The sequence below is a fragment of the Mustela erminea genome, chromosome 1 (assembly GCF_009829155.1).
Source record: "Mustela erminea isolate mMusErm1 chromosome 1, mMusErm1.Pri, whole genome shotgun sequence".
Classification (NCBI taxonomy): Eukaryota; Metazoa; Chordata; class Mammalia; order Carnivora; family Mustelidae; genus Mustela; species Mustela erminea.
The window spans coordinates 79,943,939-79,965,067 of record NC_045614.1 but is presented as its reverse complement, the minus strand read 5'-3'; the positions used below and the strand labels follow the sequence as shown (position 1 = coordinate 79,965,067).

Genomic DNA, 21,129 nt, shown 5'->3' with positions numbered 1-21,129 from the left:
GCTTTTCAAGAGATCTGTTGTGATGACTTATTTTTGAATATTTCTAAGCCATCTGGAGTTAACACAGATCTGATGCTTTATACCACATAGTGTGCAAACAATTTGAAAGGATCAATAAACTTTCTGATCTCAGGTTTTCAAAGATTACCAGGTGTAACTGCATTTCCCCACTATTTTGAAAAAATAGTTCCTATGAACACACACACCCACACACACACACACACCATTCCTCTTTTTTCTGCTTGTTAATAGTATTGGCTGAAATTAAGGTATCAGTACATCTGAATTTTTAATAGAGATTCCAGGAAGCCTTGAGTTTTCTGGGCAAGTGTGTTTTTTTTTTTTTTTTTTTAAAGCAAACATACCAGAGTTTATACCTTTGAATGTGTGTGGGTTTTTTTCTGGAGGGAAAAGCTGTGTACCTTTTTCAATGCGTTCCCATTGCTCAAAATATTCTGGGGGAATTACAGGAAGCAGGGCCAAGGCATCTTTGACTGGACCGGCCCAATACTGCCTCTTAGTTCCTGGACTAAACGGCGCAGGAACTTTCTCACCTACTCAGCAGTGATTCTGTCAAAAGCCACTGATTACATCTCTGCGTCTGTCCAGTCAAATCACAAAACAATATCCTCACTACACCTCAGGGTGAGCAGAACCCAAACACTTTGCTTCTTCTGGAATTTGGCATCTACTCACAGGATCAAGGAGCTTGAGAGGTGAGCAGGGGTGGCCTCTTACCCGAGGCTGACAGTCACAGATTCAGAGTGGCTGCTGACATGTCACTTTGCTCAGTTACACCAAGAATTAGGGAATCAAGAAGTTTAAACAGGATCCCAGGCATTGTGACTCAAAAGAAAGAAATCTTTTCCACTGAAAACCTCAAACATGACTTCTAGCATGATCTACCAATCACTCTGCCTGTAATAAAATCTGATGCTTATTCTTCCAGATAGTTCTCAAATCTCTTATACATACATATCCATGGTATAGGTGTACCACAATGTTTTTCAGTCACTCCCTGATCGCTGGGCATTCATTTTGTTTCCATATTTGTCTTTCCTTCACCACAATAATGATGCAATAACATTCTTGTGTACAAAATCTTGCATACTGATGCTTTTATTTTTATGGGCTAGTTTCCCAGAAGCTGAGTCATATAATATATGATGAGTGCGCATGTGTGTGTGTGTGTGTGTGAGTGTGTGTTGTGTGTTTGAATTAAGATTTTGCTAGATTGCTTTTTTTAAAATTAAATTTATTTATTTTCAGAATAACAGTATTCATTATTTTTTCACCACACCCAGTGCTCCATGCAATCTGTGCCCTCTATAATACCCACCACCTGGTATCCCAACCTCCCACCCCCCCGCTACTTCAAACCCCTCAGATTGTTTTTCAGAGTCCATAGTCTCTAATGATTCACCTCCCCTTCCAATTTCCCCCAACTCCCTTCTCCGCTCTAACTCCCCATGTCCTCCATGCTATTTGTTATGCTCCACAAATAAGTGAAACCATATGATCATTGACTCTCTCTGCTTGACTTATTTCACTCAACATAATCTCTTCCAGTCCCGTCCATGTTGCTACAAAAGTTGGGTATTCATCCTTTCTGATGGAGGCATAATACTCCATAGTGTATATGGACCACATTTTCCTTATCCATTCGTCTGTTGAAGGGAATCTTGGTTCTTTCCATAGTTTGGCGACCGTGGCCAATGCTGCTATAAACATTGGGGTACAGATGGCCCTTCTTTTCACGACATCTGTATCTTTGGGGTAAATACCCAGGAATGCAATTGCAGGGTCATAGGGATTGTTTTTTCAAAAATTCACAAGACCACAGCAGTATATGAGGTCCACCTCTCCCTACCTCCAACTCTCCATTGACCAAAGTGGTGGATATATTAGTGATCTTTTAAAGTTTTTACCAATTTGATAGGAAAGTTAGTATCTTATTATAGTAGACGAATGGTAGCCCCCATCTCTCCAAAAGATATGTTCATGTCCTCATTCCCAGAATCTAGAAATATGACCTCGATGGAAAAAGGGTCTTTGAGATATAACTAAGGATATCTAGAGGAAATCATTGTGGATTATCTGGTGGGCCCTAAATTCAACAAATATTTTTATAAGAGACACACAGGAGAGAGACACAGGGAGAAGAGAGCCAGGTGGAGAAGAAGATGGAGACTGGGGTGATAGAGCCATCAGACACTGGCTGATGAGAAAAGGTATATTCTCCCTTACAGCCTTCGAGAGGAGCATGGCTCTGACCTTGATGTTGCACTTCTCACCCTCAGAACAGTGAGAATAAATTTCTATTGTTTCAAGCGACCAAATTTGTAGTAATTCATTCTGGCAGCTTTATGGAACAAATATACTCATTGTTACCATAAACTTGCATTTTTCTGAAAACTACTGAGGTTGAACATACTTTCATGTGGTTTTTTGGCCATTTGGATTTGCTTTCATGTGAACTGACTATTCATATCTTCTCCCCATTTTCCAAAAATTTCCCCCCCTAATAACTCTTATAACCCCTGTAAAAATGCAGATGTGAACATGTTGTCTGCTACATGTTGGAAGACATCTAGCATGTGTCTTTAGTGTTTGTTTATGGTATGTTTGGTCATACAATTAAAACAAATTACATGGTACAGCAGGGTCATCTTTTCCTTTAGCCTTTATGAGTTAGTTCCCTGTTGATTATAAACATTTCCCTGACATTTGGGTTATAAAAGTATTCTCTTAAATCTCCTTTAAAATGTTTGCAGTAAGCACAGAGAAGGTCCCCTGAGATGTCCATGTCCTCATCCCTGGGACTTAGGAAGATGCTACCTTCCAAGGCAGAAGGAACTACAGGTGTGATGAGGGGGCAGACTTGAGATGGGGAGATTATCCTAGATTATCCAGGGGAGGAATCCAGTCACACTAATCCTTAAGGGGACAACATTTCCCAGGTGTGGCCAGAGGAAGATGTGACTACAGAAGTATGGTTTGAGAGATGCAACATTGCTGGCTCTGAAGATAGAGGAAGGGGCCACAAGCCAAGGAATGTGGACAAGCCTTAGGAATAGCAAAGAAATGAATTTTCCCTCAACGCCTCAGAAAGGAATGCAGCCCAGCTGACACCTGAGCCCTGTGAGATCTATGTCGGACTTGTTTCCTACAGAATTGTTAGATAATACATTTGTTTTCCTGAAGCTACTGGGTTAGTGATGATTTGTTATGGCGGCAATAGGCAACTAACATATATTAATTTCTCATTTAAAAAATATGTGCCAGGGGCACCTGGGTGGCTCAGTGGGTTAAAGCCTCTGCCTTCAGCTCGGGTCATGATCCCAGGGTCCTAAGATCCGAGCCCCGCATCGGGCTCTCTGCTCAGCAGAGAGCCTGCTTCCTCCTCTCTCTCTGCCTGCCTCTCCACGTACTTGTGATCTCTGCCTGTCAAATAAATAAATAAAATCTTTTTTAAAAAAATGTGTGCCATTATCTATCTAGAATTTACTTTTGAAGATGTTAGCAAGTAGGGGTATAGTTTTAGTTCCAGATGGATTCTCCAATCAGCAATGATCAGTTTTTTACTCCTTTGCCAATATCATGTTGTGTTGATATGGTTGCTTCAGTATGCTCAAGTATCTGGTAGGCAAGTTGGCTTCCTCTTTTTTTGTTTTTGTTTTGTTTTTAAAATAGTTTCTGGGTGCCTTGGTAGCTCAGTCAGTCAAGTGTCTGCCTTTGGTTCAGGTCATGATCCCAGCATTGGGATTGAGTCCCGCATCGCCAGGAGGGGGGGGGTGCTGCTCAGGAGGGAGTCTCTTTCCCCCTCTCCCCCTGCCCCTCCCCGGCTCCTTCTCTCTCTCTCTCTCTCTCACTCACTCCCTCTCTTTATAAATAAATTCTTAAAAAAATAAAATAGTTCCTATGGTTTTCACAGATGATGTTTTATGTTCTTCAAATCATTTCTTGTTCAAGTTTGTTCCAAAGTATTTTATAATTTGTACTGTTATGGTAATAGTTCCATCTCCACCTATAATTGATAACTCTTATAAATAAAGCACACCACGTACTACACTGTCTCAAAGCATGGCAGGCTTCCTTATAGACTTTGAGCCTCTGTTCAGATGTTCACATTTTTTAATAGTGATGCTTTCCCTGATCACACCATAGACAACAGTGTACCATTGTCTGCTGCCCACGTACCCACTAAGCATTTGCTATAAACTATTTGGCTTTCTATTTTTCTCCACAGCACTTGTCACCATCTGACTTATATTTAGTCAGTTGTGGTTCATTTTCCATTTCCTCCAACTGCAATGTCTCTTTTGTTTACTGCTATTATCTCCAGGTCGTAGATGAGTGCTTAGCGTTCATTCAGCCAGTGTTCAATAAATATTTGCCAAAGCAATGACTAAAAAGAAGACCTATTGATTTTTCTACATTTATTTTTCAATCTAGACACTTTCCCAAACGTCATTACCAACTGTAGAAATTTTTTACTAGAGTCTTTGGCTTTTGTAGATATGCCATCACATCATCAACAACAAAAAAAGGTAAGATTAATTTTCTGGTTACATGAATTATGCTAAATAATTATTCAATATAAATTTACTGGACTCTCTGAAGCCATGATAAATAATACTGGTGGAACCAGGGATTCCTATCTGCAGGAGATTGCAAAGACAGTCTCCGATATTCCTGTATCCATGTCCTTTGCCATGAAACTTACCATTGCCCTCACACCCTGAGTCTAGGATGAGCCCCATGGGTGGTTTGGGCAATGGGATGTTAGCAAATATGATGCCAGCAGAGGCTTAGAAAGTGCTCTGACATTGGGTTCTACTCCTCTGTCTCTACCGCGAAGGTATGCCTGGGCTAGCCTGCTGGAAGGTGAGAGCATGTTGTATAGAGTAGAATTTTCCCAATTGTTCTAGCGGAGGCCATCTTAAATCAGTCTACAGGAAGCCAGCCCCAGACACATGGGTAAGCCCAGACACGATCCCATAGCTGCCTAGATGACCTGTAGCTGACCACAGACATGCACAAAAGCCCAGCCCCGATCCCCTGATCCCCACTGACTGTGAGTTACTCATATGTTATTATCATATGCCCCTGGAGTCTGATAGTTGTTTGTTCTGAGGCATTATTGTGACAATAGATCACTGAGACACTCCTATGCCTAAATTTAAAGAGTCTTAGGGTTTCACCATTTAGAATTTTGTTTTTTATTAGTTTTTGGCAGATAGTCTTTATCATATTAAGTAAAACAGAAACAGAAAGTAATTAAGGTTATCATATTTAAGTGAAAGAGAAATAGAAAGTAAGGTTTTTTTAATATTAAAAATGGCTGAAATTTACAAGTGCTTTTATACATATTGTCATAATCTTTTTTTTTTTTTTTGATGAGACAAACTATTCTGATAGCTTTTCTGATTTTTTGCTATGTTTATGCTCCAGGAACAAGTCCTTCTTGGTCATAAGATATTCTTTTGGGATCCTTCTGGGTTATTGTATTTAGAAGTTTGCAACTATATGTATATGTATATGTATATAATTAGGTCATAGGTTTTGGTTTGTATTTTGTTCCTCAGGTTTCAGGATAAAGGTAACATTGGCTTTGGGAAATTATTTGGGGTTTTCAGAATTGATCAAGGAGCCCAAATACAAGAAAGGACATGAAGATTTGAAACACATAAGCCACACAATCTAACAGATTTCTGCACAGACCTACATCACAATTGAACATTAATAAAATAAATAAATTACAAGACTGAAAAGAAAATTTTAACTTACTTCACAAAGTAGATATTTTAATAGACTATAATTGTAGATCATAAGCTAGTAAAATTGAGATTAAATAAGAAAGCAATAGTTAGTCAATCTTAACTACTCGAAAAATTAAAAAAAACTTCTTTCAAAATAACTCTATTATTAATAAGAAAGGCAAAATTTTAATGGTAAACTACCTAGAACTATGGAAAGAAGAATATTTATTTCCTATCCAAACTTACAGGAACATAGTTAAAGCTATATTCAGAGGAAAATGTATAGCTTATAGTTATGACAGCTTTGTTACAGGGAGACTTATAATAAATGAACACAGTGTGGATACTAAGAAATTCCATGAAGAACAAAAGGACAAACCTAAGTAAGGTATGAAGACGTAATTAGTAAAGATAAATACGGGAATGAAGTGAGAAACAAGAATGGTAGAAAGAACAAATAAATTCAAAAGCTGTTTCTTTTATAAAATATAAAACCATTGCGTGAATATGATTAGGGAGAGAACAGAAGAAGAATTAGAACTGAAAAGAAGAAATACACACAAACATGAAAATACTTATTAAGAAGTACTACATTAAATCCTATTGCAATAGATGTGAAATTCTAGAGAAAATGGATTATTTCTTAACGAAATAGGAATTAACTAACACAAGAAGAACTAGAAAAATTTAATAAAAAGAGATTGAAACAGTGATTAAAATTCTGTCATTTAAAAGGGTGTGTTGGGGGAGAGGGAGTGCCAGGATGAAGCAATTTCACAGCTGGGTTCCAGCTAACTTTTAAAGAACAGAGGATTCCAATGCTATTTAAACTGTTCTGGACCATTTACCCAAAGGATACAAGAATATGAATTCAGAGGAATACCTGCACCCTAATGCTTAGAGCAACATTACCAACATTAGCCAAATTATGGAAAGAGCCCAAATGTTCATCCACTGATGAATGGATAAAGAAGAGGTATAGATGTACAGTGGAATATTACTCAGCCATCAACAAGAATGAAATCTTGCCATTTGCAACAACATGGATGGAGCTAGAGAGTATAATGTTAAGTGAAACAAGTCAGAGAAAGACAAATACCATATTACTCCACTCATATATGAAATTTAAGAAACAAAACAAATGAACATGGGGGGAAAAAGGAGAGACAAACCAAGAATAGACTCTTGACTGTAGAGAACAAACTGACGATTACCAGAGGAGATGTGGGTGAGGGGACTGGTGAAATAGGTGATGGAAATTAAGGAGGGCACCTGCTGGGGTGAGCACCAAGTGCTGTATGGAAGTGTTGAATCACGCTAACGTATACCCGAAACTAATATTATACTGTACACTAACTAACTGAAATTTAAATAATAACTTGGGGGGGAAATTATTCTGGACCACTGAAAAAGATGAAAAGCTCCTAAATTCATTTTCAAATTATGTCAATCATTGGTTCTCAGACTGGTTTCCTGGACCAGCAGCATCAGCATCATCTGGAAACTTGTTAGAAAGGCAAATTATGTGCCCCACCGAGACCTACTGAATCAGAAACTCTGGGAGTGAGGGACCGGAAATCCAAAGGGCCTTCTGGAAGTCAAGTACATGCTAAAATTTGAGAGGCACGGCTCTCAGCGTAACTGGCATACATTTTACATAACAAAGGCTATAATTTGCTTTATATTCAGAAGTATGTCTTCTAAATCTACCCTCTTTCATTTCTTTTTCTCAACATCATAATCCATCTTCCAACATGTTATATTGAACTCACACAATCTCATCCTCCCATGTATATAAATATACACATATATATACATATATTTATGTGTAATTCATCAAAACAAAAATTTATGTACAATATATAAGTTATATATAAATACTTTAATAATTTATATTTATTTGTATATATTTATATATATAAATAATTTATATATATATATATTTTTTTCAAAACAAGTCTCTTCCATGTGTAGTTACATACAGGAATTTACTCCTATGACTGATTACCTGGGAAATCATTTGTATGGATTGCAAAGGATGCAGGGCTAGGAATTAGTGGAAATGTGCATCTAACATCAATACACTGGTGTTGGGGTTTCTGCTGCCGATAGAAGTTGCTTGTGTGGGGTGAGGTGAAGGGCAATGGTGGTACTGGTATCGATGTAAGTATCTGTCTATAGGTGGTAACTGATCCCAAGTTAAGTCTATAGGTGGTAACTGATCCCATTTAACCATCCTGAATGGTGTTAAGTTAAGATCATTTGCATGCTGCATTCTAATTATCAAATAAAAAGAAGTACAGTTTCCTTGTAAGCACCAACTAATAACAACGGGTTGGAAGCATTTTGATATGCTTTAATCATGACATAAAGAGGTATGTGATATGCACACCCCAAAAACCAGGTGTTTCACATCCATTATATTATTTCCCCTATATCACTGTGAAAAGTATTTGTTGTCAGCTCCATTGTTTAAGCGAGGAAAGAAAGGGTCGGAAAAGTTTGGGAAGTAGCCTAAGAACACCCAATTCTATGGGATTCAAATTCAGGTTTGCCTTGCTTTAATCCAGCTTTGGCTCCTTCAGCTAAATCTTTTAGAGCTTTTTTCTAAGACTGAGTTGGTGCCCAAGAAATCTGAGTCTATCTCCCTGATGGACTAACTCCTTCGGAGTCTTCCAGCAGATAACATACTTCCTCCCTTTTTCATTTAGATGGTCTTCAAAGTTAAAGACCTTCCGCGATGTTTTTATTGTACTGGCCCCTGAGACTAACAAATGGTTACACAAACTATATAAAAGAAACCATTTTAATATTAATAGCCCAGTCATTTGGGGATTAAAGGTTTGGGGTTTGCTTTGGCATGCAAAAGAAATATTAGTTACCTGTAATTCTGGTTTGGGGGAGGCTCATAGCTATAACAGATAACAGCTCCCTGAATCTAAATTTTCTGGCACATGACAGGCCTGGGACAGAAAGCTCAGGTTTCCCTACCTCTGACCACCCACAGGGAGGAGGCATGAATCTGTCACCAGTGCGGGCTCTGTAAAGCTGCCTTCCACAAGAGACTCACACTGAGACACAGTACACAGGCCAAGATGATTAGGTTGTCATAAACAGAGACTCCCTGTGAGCAGAAATTATTAATAGGGCTGGGGAACAAAGGAAAAATTCCCCAAAACAGAAGAGCCTAAGTTTTCTTAGTATGTGGCTGTGTCCAGCCAACTAATTTGACCTGTGGGATGGGGACTGCTCTACCACCAAATTTTCAAGGTCATCGAGATAGTAGCCTATCTCTTTTTCCCCCCCGCAAGACATAGCAAATAGTTTGACAACAGGGTGAAGAAATAAAGTGTCAGGCTTAAACTCTCTTTTGCCAGCCTATAGCTCAATATCCTTGAAGAGGTCCATTACTCTAACCTTGTAGATCATAAAATATAATGTTGTAGCTTATAACCATGCAGGGCTCTGAAGGCTAATGACACTTCCAAAGGCAACTTGAATCTGCATGTAAATAGTTTTCTCTTTACTAAAATTAATTGACAAAATTTAGTCATCAATATTTATTACAAGCCCATTAATTTCCTATCACATCTGGTTCTAAAAAAAAGTCACATTTTTATTTTTTGGTTTTATTTTTTTTAAAGATTTTTTTTCTTTAGTTGACATAAACACAGCGAGCAATGGAACACAAGCAGGGGGAGTGGGAGAGGGAACAACAGGCTTCCTGCTGTGCAGGAGCCCGATGTGGGGCTTGATCCCAGGGCCCTGGGATCATGACCTGAGCTGAAGGCAAATGCTTAACAACTGAGCCACCCAGGGACCCCAAAAGGTCACATTTTTAAAGAAAATAATGATTACACATCATTCTCTTTTTTCTCATAATAAAGAGTGGAAATCTCCTATGTTCTTATTTATTTTTAGATATAGTTGAAATCATATCATAAATTCCAATTTTTATCCTTTTCCACCGAACTTATAACTTAGCCATTTTGCTATACTATAATGTCTCTATGAATAGCCCTTTTAGTGACTTTAAATAGTCTATTACATAAATATAACAATATGTATTTAACATTCTCCTGTCGAATGATATTTGGTTGATTTTCAAATATAAATAATGCCACACATAACATTTCTGTGCCAAAATCTATTTATGAATTCTGGATTTATTTCTTTAGAAAAGATTTTCAAAACCATTCCAGAAGATTCTCAAATTATTGCTTCAAGGAATATGAACATTTAGTGGCCTCTTGATACAACTACAAATTACCACGTTCCAAAACCTTTGGTTAAAGGATCCTTTAAGAATTTCCCAGAGGCTTTCCTGTGTCCATACTCACAGCTCTTACTAGATCCCAGCTGCCTTGAACGACAGTACAGAATGTTGTCTCGTTTCCAGACCACTTGCCAATGGCCCAAGATCCCACAGTCCACTGTAGTCAAGTCAGAACAGTAGGTATATAGCAACAATCACTGAAATAGCCTTTGTTGCTACTGTGGTAGCCTCTGTGAGTTCTCCCCACTGGCCAAGGAAGTGGGAAGTTAAGTTTTGAAGAGGTTGCAAGCTCTGCGTTTTCAGGAAAGTAGGGGAATGGATGCTTGGGTTGGTAGAAGGAGCTTAGGCAGCTAAACGAAGAGAGATAGTAAGGAGATAGAGCACATTTCAATAATAATGATAAAACTGAGTAACAACAACAGTAAATTTGATACAAACATGGGCATAAGCACTATCAAAATGTTGGCTTTAGAAATTAGGGTTCTATGAAAGAATTTGGGGTCTTAGCATGAAGGATTAGAGTGTTATGGAGCTCATAATTCTCTTTGCAAAGCTTTTTTTTAAGGTCCTAAAATATAAAATAACCACTGGATACGGAGCATCCCTATCTTCCGAAATACAGATCAGGGCAGATAATCTAAATAGGCAGAAAGCATTCTGTTATCTAACTGGGCAGCAACCATTCTGGAATGAATGAAATCTTTGTTATAAAGCCAAATAGAGAAAAATAAATTTGGTGCACGTGGAGTAGGCCTTTTTAAAAAGGAGAATGACTGACTTTTATTAATAAATAAATTATAATCCTTGGTCTTTGTATATATGTGTGTTTCAAACCTTACTCTTGGTCATCTTCGAATTCACCATTGTGTAATTTTTTGTGATGGTAAAAAAAATTAATAAATGTTTGCAGATTTCATTTGAATATGTGTTTTTCTCCTATGAAGATTTTGAGGATTTTTCATGTCTTAGAAGTGAAATCTATCTATGTTTCTGGAATAGGTTCATGCCTCTCTTTCGTTTTTGTTCCACAAACAACCAAAAATTCTAGAATTTTCCTTCCTAAGGAGGAACGAAACTAATTGTCCATTTTGGGTTTTTTTTTCCATTTAGGTTGTTGCACTGCTACACCCCAGGTATTCGGGCCCTAAACAGAATCTTTACACTCGTTATTCCCTTTGTCTGAAAGGCTCATCTACTCTCTCTGGCTGGCTTCCTCTCTTCAGAGAGGCCATCTCTGACTATACAACTGGTGTTGGTTCTGTCTCCCTGCGCTTGTTGTTTTTTGTTATTTCCTTTTTTTTCTTTTATCTTTTTTTTAAGTATGAAATTTAAATTGTATTTCATTTTTATATTATTATATTCAGTTAGTGAACATATAGTACATCATTAGTTTTTGATGTAGTGCTCAATGTTTCATTAATTGCATATAACACCCAGTGCTCATCACAACACATAATTTTCTATCTTAGCCTCTTAGCCTTTCATAGCATGTATTACAATTCAAAATTACTTCATTTATTTCTGCGTTTTAAACATTTCAGTATTTCTCAAGTTAAAACACGTAATATACATGTTTTATATTGATTCATGTCCTCATACGTGTGTGCACGCAGGCGCGCGCGCGCACACACACACACACACACAGCTGAAAGAACAGTCCGGTAAAATAACGTGCTTAAGAAGTATGGTAGAATGGAACCAAATTTCTCCATTCTATTCTAGTTTGTTCATTAAAGAAACAGCCACAAAAGCAATTTGTGAACCACTAAATTGATCCCATAGACAAGATATGATCCACAATTTGAAACATTAGGTTATTTGTCTTCTGCTTCCCCCTGCCTACAAAAAAATGTAAGATCCATGAGGTCAGAAAATATATATTTGTCTTATTCACTGGTATATGGTTGATAATCAGTTAATAGTTTTTGAACAAATCAAGACATGAAAAATGAGTAAGTTAATGAATGAAGTCTTACTAAAATTATCTTCCTTATTTTGGCATGCCTGTGCTCCTAAGAAAAGAATATTAAAATATTATCACAAAAGTGATATTCAGAATCCAATCTAACAATCAGAGACCCAACAGCATTTTCATGGGAGATGCTGAGATCACGGAACTGGTTAGCAACTCACAGAATGTGAAGATACATTAGAACAGTGGAACTTTCCATCTCAACTTTTATAATTTGTAGGATGCATCATAAAGCTGCAGCTTAAATAAACCAGAAAACCCCACTCCTTTATTTAGTGCTGTTTTTGGTAGAAAAGGGGTGAGTGAACAAACAAGTAAAAATGGGAAGCTAAGGAAGAAAACAAAGGGAAGTTCTCCTGTACACAGAAATCTGTCCTATCTTTCCAAATTCTAGTGAGTGCTGGGGCAGACAAGTGGGCCTACTACCCTGAATGGAAGCTCTATATCAACATTACTATTCTGCCTGCAGAAAGTTTTTCCATGTGCTTATTTATTTATTTTAAGATTTTATTTATTTATTTGACAGAGAGAGACACAGTGAGAGAGGGAACACAAGCAGGGGGAGTGGGAGAGGGAGAAGCAGTCTTCCCTCTGAGCGGAGAGCCCGATGTGGGGCTCTATCCCAGGACCCTGGGATCACGACCTGAGCCGAAGGCAGATGCCCAACGACTGAGCCACTCAGGTGCCCCTATTTATTTATTTATTCATTTATTTTTAAAGATTATTTTATTTTAAAATTATTTATAAAGAGGGAGCATGAGCAGTGTGTGTGTGTGGGAGATGGAGAAGAAAACTCCTTGCTGGGCAGGAAGCATGAGGCAGGGCCTCTATCCCAGGACCCCCAGATCAGGACCTGAGCTGATGGCAGACACTTAACCAACTAAGCCACCCAGGCGTTCCCCTCCATGTGCTTATTTATAATCTCTCTTTGTCAATTGAATATGGAATCACTCTATGACTGTTTGATCTTTGTGAACTAAGGGGAATGAATTCTGTTTGGCATATCAAACTTTTCATTGGATTTAAAAATTGTTGTATATCTATAAGAGTTTCCATGATAGAAATGTATTTATCAAGAATCTTTGCCTTTCAGATACAAAATGATGTACTTTCATTTCCCTTGTTGAAAGAGAAAGGAAAAAGGAAGAGAAAAGACCTTCTTGTATTCAAATTTTTTTTTGAAGACTTTATTTATCTAATTTATGAGAGAGAGGGAGAGCATGGAAATATACTTGAGAGGGGAGAGGGGAGAAGGCGAGGGAGAGGAAGAGAATCCCAAGCAGGCTCCAAGCTGAGTGTGGAGCACAAAGGTGGACTTGATCTCATAACCCCGAGATCATGACCTGAGCTGAAACCAAGAGTTATATAGGTGCTCCCCCAAATATCTCTCTCTACCCCTCTCTCTTTTCAAATATATATAACTATTTCTTGTGAAACTTTAGTTACCATTCATGTGTTCTGGAGGTGTGCTTCCCAAACTTCAGTGTATATATGAATCATCTCGCAGGCTTCTTAAACACAGATCACTGAGCCCTACACCTAGAGTTTCTTTCTCAGTAGGTGTGGGTTGGGGCTTCACAAGTTCCATTTATAACAACATTTCAGGTGACACCAATACTCCTGGTCTGAGCACCATATTTGAGAACCACTGTTCTGAAGCAGTGATTCTCAACTGCGAGTGACTGTGTCCCCCCACCCTCCACCAGTGGACATTTGGTGATAACTGGAGACATATCTGACTGTCACAATTGAGTGTGTGTGTGTGTGTGTGTGTGTATAGGTGGGTCTCTTACTGGCAATTTGTGGGTAGAAGCCAGAGATGCTACTAAATATCTTACAGTACATACGAAAGGTCCCCTATGAGCATTATCCAGCTCAAAATGTCCATAGCGCCAAGGTTGAGAAAATTTTTTCTAAAGGAACTCTCTGTCTCATGGAAGCACATTGTTTAATAAGAGTTTGAACAACACATAAAACAAGAGCCACTCATTTCAGAAGACTTCAGCTAAAGTGGGATGATGTCACAGAAATTAAATTAATTGGGTGGTGTCTGAAGCAGATATCTACTGTCATCTTTCTCTGTGTCTGTTTCTCCCACATTCACATGTCCATTAAGCTTATAAAACACCATACAGTCCAGACGTTTACTCATCCAAAATGTAAATGAGGACCTGTGTATGGCTGAAGAGAGATGTGAAGTCAGTTGGGATGAGGAAACACTTTTATTCCCCCCAAGGGGCTGCAATTGCCTTGACCGAAGCAGATAAGATCCTGGACACACCTTGACTATGGAAAATGTAAACACCAGGTACCACAGAATCACAGAGGTGGAAGGACCCTGACATTAATGAGTAGAGCCAATATCCTCTTTAATATTGTTTATTGACAAAAGAACTTGCTTGGCGTCTTGTCCAGGGCTTAAACAAAATTAAAGAGGAGTTAATGATTGTCTTAGGTACCTTCTGGTCTCTCCTGTCTATCTGTTGTGGACTCTACCAACCACCTATTTTTGGTATTTCCAGAGCCCATACCATGAAGAAAACCTGCTCTCAGATTAAAAAAAAAAAAAAGTATCTCACTATCAGGTGTGACTTCTCCCCATCTTTAGGAGCCTCTTTTTGCATGTGAGTAAATGGTACCCTGGAAAAGTTTTCCCAGGGTGGAAACATAAGAATGACTGTTTTTGCTCTTTCCTCACCCCTGAATGATCTAGTCCATCTCCTAAAGTCTTATGGATTATGCTTGCTACATTTCTTTTTCGGATTTCTCTCAATCATTTCTACCTCTATGTTGGTTAATATCGACATCTCTGCTGGATTATAGAACAGCCTTTCAAATAGTCCATCAACCTCTGGACTTGCCCCTGTAATGCTCTCTCTGGAATGAGCTCTCCAACACACATATCAGATCTTGTCATCCCACTGCTTAAAAGCTTTCATCTGTTACTGGTAGTTCCAAAGACCTTATGATGTTTTATAAGGCTCTATATACAAGGACAGCTGCTTGCTTTTCGTATCTCGGTCCTCTCCTCTCCCCTCTCCCTACTTTCCCATTGTGTTGCAGCAATTCTGAACTTTGCTGGATTTCACTAAAATGCCATGCTCTCCTTTAATACCATCCTTTTGCCTGTGCTGTTTCCCCTGCCAAGAATACTTAAATGCTTGCCCCTGCCCTGTGACCCACTATTTCAGGTCTCAACTAAAATGGCACTTCCCCTGGGAAGCTTTCCTTGACCTCCCAAGTTAGAGTTGGGTGCTCCACCCTTGTGTTCTCTGGGCATCTCGTAAACCATCTCATTTGTGATGATCTTCTGTCGTAATTGCGTCCCTCAGTAGGTTGAAAGCACTATGAAGATAGGGTCTGCCTGGCTTTAAAACATGGTTGTAGCTCCTGTACCCAGCACAGTACTTTGTACAAAGTAAATACTGGCTGTACTTCTTGGTGGGAATTTAATAAAACTTATTATCTTGAAAAGAATTGAATGGAGATGGTAGGGAAATAAATTTTGAGGAAGCCTTGAAATCAAATCATGCTGCTGACATCTTCTACTTGTATGCCCACATTTGCATGGAAGAATCATTATAAAACTGAGCTTTCCTACTAATTTTGAGAACTGATCTCCTTAAATAAGTTTCAGTAATTTTCACATTATTTTTTAATCTACTGTACATCTAACTGGATCGAAGCATCATAGGAAGGCAGTGCAACTGGACCATGCTGAGGAATGGGGGCGAGAGCAAGAAGGCTGGCCACGTCCCTCAGGGCCTAGGAGGCCAGGGTGAGGAATGAAGACTTCATTTTTAGCCCAAGGGGAATATTTTAAAGACTTTAAGTCATGGTAGTGACTTTCTCACTCTGGCTGCTTTATGGAAAACAGACTTGATGATGAACCAAAAGTAGAAGGAGGGACCAGCAAATAGACCCAGTAAGGTGTTTCCGTGGCAGGACGCTGGCCACGGAGGTGGGGGGAGTGTGCCGATTGAAGACAAATTCTGGAGGTAGAAGATGTAGGAGTTGCTGAGAGTTTGGATTTTGGGGTGAGGGAAAGAGGAAGCAAGTGTGACTTTTAGGTTTTTGGACAGAACACCTACAAGAATGGTGCCGCCATACTGAGATGGGAAGACAAGCGCCTACGCATCTTCATGGCCCAGCACGGTTCTCACCTCCTCCTTGCAGGCTGTCATCGACTTCAAAACCCTTCTCTCTCTCCTCTCAACAGCTCAGGAAATCGTTGCCTGCACAACCGTGCTTTTAGGAGGAACACTGAGCTCCCCAACCTGGTTTATGTTCCTTGAAGGTGAGGGAATCTCCCCTTCACATCCAGCGAGGCCTGTAGGTGGACCCCACAAATCTGCTGGCTGGGGGCTGCCAGGCAGTTCACACTGTGGCCAACACTCTGGAGCTGTTCCCTGGAGCTGTCAGCTGCTAAGAATATCCTGCCACCCACGGGACTAAATGTTCATATCCTCCAATTCATGCCCCAATTGGACATTTTTAAAAAGGCCATTACCAAAAGCCTTTGAAAATTATGTTCCTTTCTAGAATCTTAAAGACAGCCACTTAACTTCTATTATATACTCTATGATTATTTAGCATTAACACTTTTCACTTGATATATAGTTACTTTTCTTCCCCATTATTAAGTATTACCTTAAAATGCAACCTCATTTCCTCTTCTATTAAAGAGAAATTCAGGATAAGTTTCTCCTCATTGAAAATGTGTTGAATTATTTCAAGAACATTTCATTTCTACAATGCTCATTCACACTTTGGTTAGAAGGCTCTTCAAAAAATAAAACTTCAAGGTACCATAATATCACCTTTCAATTCACTTTTTAAACATTTTTTTTTTAAATATAAATCTGGTGCATATTTGGAATTATGCATTTATTGTAACTTCCCACACAAAGCTAGAATGCTGTCTATAATATTCTTAGCAGTCAAAAAGGAACATAATTATGAAGAACTTATGCAGAGGCAGGAATCAAGTTTTTCTTGTTCTTCCTTTCAACACATGATTTTTGAGAATTACTTAAAAAAGTTAATTTTTGTTCATCATCTTCCTCTAGCAGCAGGATAGGCATTTTATATACCTTTGTCATTGAATTATCCCAACCACCCCGTGATGAATTTTTGCCTCCAATTCCCAGTGGATTGAAGGTATATTTAGCAGGGTTGAAAAATAAGTCTGAGGATGCACAGCTAGAAGCAGGAACCCCTGCATCCAGATCCGCGTTTCGGTGAGATTAAAGCTCACGTGGCCATTCATTAGGGCTCTAGTTTGGGGGAGAGAATCCCCTTTTGCAAAACCCAGTTCCATGGGAGTACTTGCCAAACTACTCGAGAATTCTTCCTTAGATCAAGCCAAATCCTCAAATTCCCATCCACTGTTAGTCTTATCACCCCAAGCAGGAGTTCCTTAAATGAAACAGAAGGTTCCAGAAGGTTCCATGAAATCCCTGATGGTGAGCACCATTTTGGCCTTTATTTAAATGCATTTTCTGGGGAGTAAGTCTAAGTTTGTTTTTGTTCTTGTTTTGGTTTTTTTTTTTTTTTTAAATCAGATTGCCAGTGGGGTCTGAAATCCCCTCTTCCCAAAGGATAAAACCCTTCTTCCTGGGGAAATATGAAACAAGTAATCTCCTTACTCTGAATTTTAGGCCTTCTACGTGAAAATAAGCTGCAGTCATTTCTGCAGGCTTTTCTTCTCCAGTTGGACACTCACAGTTCTTCCCATATTTCTTGTGCAAGAGAGAACATCTCCAGAGCCTTAGCCTCTAGGGAACACACTGTGGTTGTCCCCTCAAGCATGGCACTTGGAGGAACTCAGTGCCACTCAAAGTTTAGCACTGGGAACTGATTACAACTTCCTATCCCTATATCCATTTAATATTTTACTTGAGAATAAGATGATAGTTTATTTTCTTCTTAAAAGTCTCCTTAAACTTTTCAATTTTATATCGTCAAATCAGTATGTTGTACACCTGAAACTAATATTACATGGTACACCAATTATACTTCCAGAATAATACTTTTTTTTTCCAAGTTCACATAATACAAGATTATAATCTATATCCCTTTAGGATCCTCCTTCTTTTCCATTTCCCACCAAAAAAGCCTGAAATACAGGAGTTATATTTTCTTTACTTTGTCTTTTAACTTCAAGAAACATGAGAAATTTTGGAAAAGCACATTTGTGTAATCTCATCCTTAGCAATAATACATTAGCGTTTTAGGAAAAGTTGTCCACTGGAAGCCCATACCCTGAATATGGACAACCCTTGACCCATCCATGAATTGTAACAAAATCTCTCTTAGCGTTCACACAGAGAGCATCATAGGGACGGTCAAGCACTCACCCTGCCGTCCTGCCCGCTTCCAGAACCTGCTGACATCTCCACGCCTTCCGCATGAGCTGCTCCTAGTCCACTTCCACGTCAGGTAGAATGAAGGCTCTCTAAGCAAATGACCTGCTCGGGACCCAACTCCGCCGTCCTGCGCTTCCGTGGCTGAGCGATCCCAATTATACATTCTTGAGACGCATCTTAGATGAGCGCGTTGACTGACGCTGGGCTGGCGTCATGACTGCACCGGCTTGGCCACAGAACACACTCCCCAGACAGACGGCTCCCCACTCCAGACTGTTCTCTCGATCTGGGATTCCACACCATGCCTCCCGCCTGCTGCCAGCAGCCAGTCTTGCAGCAGGAAGATGAGCAAAGCTTGTGGAAACTGAAACCCCTAGTGAAACGGGACTCCTATGACACCAGGAGGCTGCCAGGACAGCTAACACCTGACACACTACCTTACCCGCGTTCTCGGGCCCAGGGTCGATGAGAACTCTCACCCTCTCCCTCGTCCATCCAGCCTCATCGTCAGAATCACGGAGAGAAATCGTTCACCCCACGGCTGCGGCTGCTTGTAACCGGCAAAGAGGATGGAAATCGTTTCTTTGGCTTGAGATCAGGCTGAGGAATCCCGCAGATTTGAAGTTGCCATGGGCTTGAAGCCATCCAGGTTCAGGCTTCTGGGTCAATTTCCAATGGCCTCCCCATCCTCCTCCTTTTTTAAAAGGCAGGCATGATTCTGAAGATGTCCCATAGAGCTGCCTTCTTACTGCCAGGGTACCTAGCAATGCATTTACTTCGTTTTATTGTGCTCTTCAGATAACATGTTTTTGCTGGTGTGTAAGGTCTGGAAGCTGTCTGCATGCCAAGGCAATGCCCCTTAAATGAAGTCTTACATAAGCCTGACAAATTATCTTCAGATACAAGTAATCTCAATGAGCTATTACAGAGCCATGAAAGAACTGCTGGTGAACCATCCAAACAAAAGCTACCTGAGCAAATACATCAAAATGCCTGTCATATGGGGATTTTGCCAGTAACCTTTCACTGTGAGTTTTTTTTTGTTTTTTATTTTTTTAGGGTACTGGCACATTTTTTCTTGCCTCCCACCCTTTGCTCCGTTTTTCCTCCCTCCCTCCATCCCACTCTCTCTCTTCTTCTTTTCAGCAGACATCATTCTCTCTCTTTTCCCCATTCCTTCCTCCCTCTCTCCTTCTTCCCTCTCCTGTCTGTCCCCTCCCCTTGTACATCCCTGTCCCCCTCTCCACACACTATTGTTGCGACTCCATATTTTATTGTTGCCCACCAGATAGTCTTAGATTACAAGTATCCTGCATAGCTAACTTTCACCCTCTCTTGGATTCTAGCAAGGAGAATGGTACATGACTTCTCGACTTGACAGCTTTCAATGTCTTCTTCCTGGGTCCAAGATAAAGCCCTACTCTTCAGCCTGCATACAACACCCCTCATGCGGTCCTGACCATCAGCCCTGTCTCCCACATTCACACTGGCCACAGCACACCTTACCACCTCACACGTGCACTTGACACCTCCTGGACACATTTTGCCTTGTCCTAACTCTGACAGTTGCCCCTTCTGTTCACTGCTTTTCACAAAAGGCAAAGCGAGCCTGTCTTTAACGTTCCAGCCCTTCCCTGAGTTCCTCAGACAGTCAGTTACTTTCCTCCTTGGGTTAACATTGCATTGCAATTTTTTTTTTTTTCCTGTCTCTTCAAATAGATTAAGAGCCCCTGGGGCAAAGGCGTTGCTGACTCACCCACCAGGCAGTTGCTCAATAAATGTTTGCTGAATGAACTCTGTTTCTCTGAGTTTCTCCTGGATACTTCACAAGTATGTAGAAGCAGCAACACAGTATACTGTTTACAAGAATGAAAGTGTGGGTTCAAGTCCCATCCGTGATTTGAGCGAGTTACTTAACCTCTTGCTGTCCCAGCTTCCCTGTCTGTAAAATGGGACTAATATTATCCAACTCTAGGTGAGTCATTATGTGGAATATAGTTAGAACACTGCCTGGAAAATGGAAAGAGATACATGCTACATGAGTGTTTGCTAAATACAGTGGTGGTAATTCAGATAGCCCACGGCTGCCTCAACTTTGCTCAGGGAGAAAGTTCAGACATGATCAGGGCTGACTTGATTTAGATGAGTAGATACTTTATTGGGAATGGAAATATCTGCCTCACTTCTCCAATCAAAAGGAGAGATGCTAGGCCAAGAATAAAACTGCATTCCACAAGAACACTCTTAACAGGCTTTGCCATTCCTAGGGTTCTTCTGTGAGCCAGGGGTTGGGGTCTGGATGGCATATAATAAAAAACTGAGTAAAGAAATTATAATTTGTAGACTGTTGTGTATGAAGAAGTACACACCGGTTGCAAACTGTTTAAAAGAAAATGTGTTTGTGTCCAGATAAGAAGTTAGAAAGAAGTTTGACCTCTCCCCATTTAACATCAAAAAGTGAGGAAAAGTCAAAACTCAGAGACAACAGCCAAAGGAAATCTTGCTTCCTTTGGTTTGCAGGTACACTGAGAAGATTTTCTGGGCTAAAATTCTGCAGAAAAGATTCCCACCTAAATATACCTGCATGATATGGCCCTACAGACATTCTAGGTGTATCTCTTGCCAGTGGCCTCCCACACGAACCTTAATGCTCCCATTGCCCTGGAAATCCTGGAAAAACCCATGCTGAAGGTTAGTTCCATGCCTTGGCTTTGCAGCTCCCTTGACTGGGACGCCCTCTCTCTGTTTTTT

The 21,129-nt window shown here is 39.8% G+C and overlaps 1 protein-coding gene across 10 annotated transcripts in view; it reads right to left on the bottom strand.

Moving 5' to 3' along the window:
* The window catches only part of THRB (thyroid hormone receptor beta), a 381,519-nt gene that overhangs the window by 180,469 nt on the left and 179,921 nt on the right, over positions 1-21,129 (bottom strand). Inside the window, exon 1 of one of the 10 annotated variants that reach the window (XM_032328964.1) lies at positions 18,370-19,514. The exons of the other annotated variants lie outside the window; for them this stretch is intronic. The gene's annotated coding sequence lies outside the window, so the exon portion shown is untranslated. Of the gene's footprint in view, positions 1-18,369; positions 19,515-21,129 lie in introns of those variants that run through there. 10 annotated transcript variants of the gene reach the window in all.